We start from the raw sequence: 4110 nt of genomic DNA, 5'->3' as shown, positions 1-4110 counted from the left end.
GTTTTCTCACAGCGACTCTCCCTCTTCCTGTCTCTCTGAAGGTGAATGCAACGGTCCTTATGACATCATCCCTTTGATGCGTTGTTCAGCATCTGGCATGCTCCTTTCTCATGGTGAGTGTTTGTTAGAGCCTAACAATGTTTGTAAGGCATTTCGTCTTGCATAATATGATGCTCGAATATAACCATATATTATGCTCAAATATAGCCAATGACAGGACCGGTAGAACAACATGTGACTTTGCCTGTCATCCCTGGATTCAGCCAGTAGGCGGCAGTGTGACACAACTAGTTGCATATATAACCATCCCAGGTACACTGTTGAGGAAGTATACTGTTTTTGGTTTAAAATGTTTTTGTTAGAGAAGACAGTCCACCCTGCTTTCACACACTGCACATGTATTTTCACACGCGTACAACGCCCAGCAGCATGTATCCGGGATTCACACATGACAGATACCTTTTGATTTTGTAACCTTGTTGAGTCAAGTGATATGACTCAGACGTCAGGTGAATATGACTCAGACGTCAGACGGTATCGACTCGTCATGAGCCATCATCATCAGTCCGTATAGCGCATTATTATTATTTTTATTTTTTATTTTTATTTAATTGTTTTTTTAATATATTTTTTTCTGTTTATTTTTTACAGGGACAATGCACACAGATCAACAATTTTAGGAACATTTTAGTAAATGAGCCCTCATAGTAAATATTCATACTCATTTATTGGGAATGGCATATTGAGAATGGCATGTGGATTTGTCGGTCATTCCTTTATTCAGACAGTAGGTGGCGGTATGAACATTAGCTAATAAAACCACGAAACCATGCTTGACCCAGGTAGGGTAGCGAGGACAAATTACTCTATTATAAAAATGTATAAAGGATGATAGTGACACTGCAGTGTGTTGTGTCTGTGTCCACAGGTTCCCCCATAGGGCAGCTGCTCTGTGTCACGCTCGTCAGCCTGTTCATCGCGACGTCTCCCTGACTCTGAGAACCATCAGGCTCGGCACAAAGGCTGCTCCTCCTCTGCTTAATTCAAGACAGTTTAACGCCCCTCCGATCAGCGCTGCACAACTGTTAAAAGAGTTGACATTACCAACCCTGTGCACTTGTTGTTGTTTTTTTCAAAACTTGTGTTCTGTTGTAGGCTATATGTTCCAACACATGGAACAATCTACAAACCACCCTTAAACTCAACACACTGATATCCGCTAGTCAATTTAAGTCTTTAATCACCAATAACCATACCACAATCTGCAACTGTTTTTAAAATCACTTTTAGTTATTGTATTGCTTGTACTTGCAAATTGTTTGTAATTCCTGAATGCTTGTTTCTTAATGTTTTTGTTTTGTTTGTTATTGTGTTATTGTTGCCCTGCGCTCTGCACTTTTATGTGATATACTGTACTCTCAAACGTCATTGTAAATGAGAGCTTGCTCTCAATTGACATTTGAGGTTAAATAGAGCTGGAATGAATGTTGTTTTTAAAGACACACACCTGAGGGGGGGATTATAGAGTGTTTATATTACCTGGTAGACCTGGTAATGTGAGATTTCAGTTGAGGGCTGGTCCACAGCTCAGGAGACATACCTCTAATCATATGCTAATTTCTTCTTTGACAATTGTTTCTTGTGTGTGGACTTTTTTGGGAGGAAGCTGAGAAAGAAGGTAATTTGCTTTCCTATCGGATTTTAAAGATTTGTACTTATTTTTTCAAATATATTTTTCTGCATTTTTTTTGGTTTAACTGCCATGCTAATATAATTCCCATCATAAAATGGTAGATTTTCATCTGTGTTCATCTTTCAAGTTACTGCTTCATCATGATGTATTCACCTTCTGAGGTCAATAAAAAAATTATCTTGCTTTGGTCAAATCCAACATTTAGTTTTCGTCATCGTATCCATAAAAAACCTGAAGCCTGGTATATCAGGCTCACTTTCAGTTCCCCAAACGTAAGATTAGTGATGCGTCTGGTTCACCAGGCTAGGTAACCCAACCCAGGGGTGTCACCTGGGACATTGGGTCCCATGAATAAGATATTCCACTAAAGGGTGGCGGCTGGTTTTCTGTCCAAGCTGTCCAAGAATCCCCTGAATCCAACCCCCTTTTCCCCCTAAACGACACCCATGGCTTGTCCTAACCATAACCCTAACCCTAATCTCAAAATACCCTAACCCTAATCTAAAAATACCTTAACCCTAATCTAAAAATACCTTAACCCTAATCTAAAAATACCTTAACCCTAATCCAAAAATACCTTAACCTTAATCCAATGATACCATAACCCTATTCTGAATACCCAGAAGCTCTCGCTACGGAAAGAACTTTTGGGATCATGCTATGATATTCGTGGACACCAATGAGAATCCGGTCAGATTTTCAACCGGATGCTGATTGGCCTGCACAGATAGTGGGCTGTGCAGAGAAGCTGACTTGGCTTCTGATTGGTCACTGACCACACATTTCCACTTTTAAAGTATCACTAACAAGTTCTGCACTCTAGCGAGCTGTCGGCATCATATCTGGCACGCGAGCTGCGACTTGGACTTTCTTCCACGTTAACTCTCACTTCACTGAGGTTTCTATTACATTAATGGCAAAGTGTATTACCTAAATGTGTTTTTCATTTCATCAGGACTATACATTCCAGATGAAATTGAGCTCTTTGGTGTTTTTTATGTATGTGGGATGTGGTTCATTTCTCACTGACTTGTAGATGTTACCCCGCAGATGGAAAAATCTGTCTGACCTGGCAACCGCAGTCAGGGGGAGGAGTGGAGAGGAGGGGCGAACTTTGAATGTTGTGTTTACAAAACATAACTGACAAAAACCTACTAATTATACCTTTAGCCCTAAACCTATTCCAATGAGACCAAACAATCACTCCCTCTTCTCTCAGACTCGAACTGTTATGTTGTTATTAAATGTGTTTATTTACAACAAAAAAAGGTTTCATAAAAATATTGCATACTACTGTAAATATTTAATACTACTTGTAATCCAATCAACAAGGACATATCACCATCCAATGGCTTATGACACTTACTCACTCACTCACTCACTCACTCACTCACACACACACACACACACACACACACACACACACACACACACACACATACACACACACTAGCTCTAACACACACATGCTCGTATCTTCCATCAATTGGCTTCATATGTGGAGATATGTTATACCTCTATTGCACTCAGCGTTCACAGACAGAACACACACGCACACATACACACACACGCACACATACACACCTACTTACTGGATTCATTTAGAAGTGCAAGATTACATAAATAATCAAATTCTCTCTCACACTCTTACAAACACACACACATACACACACACAAATAAAGTACATTAACCTTGATGGTCACCCCAGGCAGTGATAGAACAGATAAAAGGGTAAAAAATAAATATTTGACGTAGAACTCGTTGAACAGGCCATGGATGCCTCCGGGGAGTTCAACCAGGAGTGCATTCACACAGATCAGAGCAGGGAGCTTCTCTATACCAGGGACCTGTACACAATGGTCTCCTGTGCAGAACCAGATCACAGCATGGCCAGACCCAGAACACCCAGCAGGATCAACGCAGCTGCAGGAGGGAGAGATAGAAAGAGGGATAGAGAGAGAGAGGGAAAGAGAGGGAGAGAGAGGGATAGAGAGAGTGGGAGAGAGACAATTCATTAGTTCGCCGTTGAAATATTTTCCAAACCGCGCAATAATCTCAATAGGTTCAATATGGTGCCTTGGATGAAATCGCTTGTTTTGACCGAGACACTGATGCAGAGGAGGGGGGGGGGGGTGCGGGGGGGTGAGGGTCCGCCAGTCCTGCCGTCCTACCTTGGGAGAGGGACCGCTGGAGCGTGACGGCGTGGCTGGCGGTGGTGGCGGCGGCGGTGGGCGCGGCGGAGGGCGCGGCGGTGGCGTTGATGGCGTTGGTGGCGGTGCTGTTGGGATTGGCTAGGTCGACGGGCCCGCTGGTCCGCAGGCGGGTCTGAGGGGCCCCCAGGGTCCCTGAGGGGTCGGACGGGTTGACGTTAGAGGGCGTAGGTTTGAGGAGTGCGTGTGTGTGTGTGTGTGTGTGT

This window comes from Borostomias antarcticus, assembly GCF_949987555.1.
Source record: "Borostomias antarcticus genome assembly, chromosome: 17".
In the NCBI taxonomy this organism is placed as follows: Eukaryota; Metazoa; Chordata; class Actinopteri; order Stomiiformes; family Stomiidae; genus Borostomias; species Borostomias antarcticus.
The sequence above is the reverse complement of the archived record's forward strand: the minus strand, read 5'-3'. Positions refer to the sequence as shown.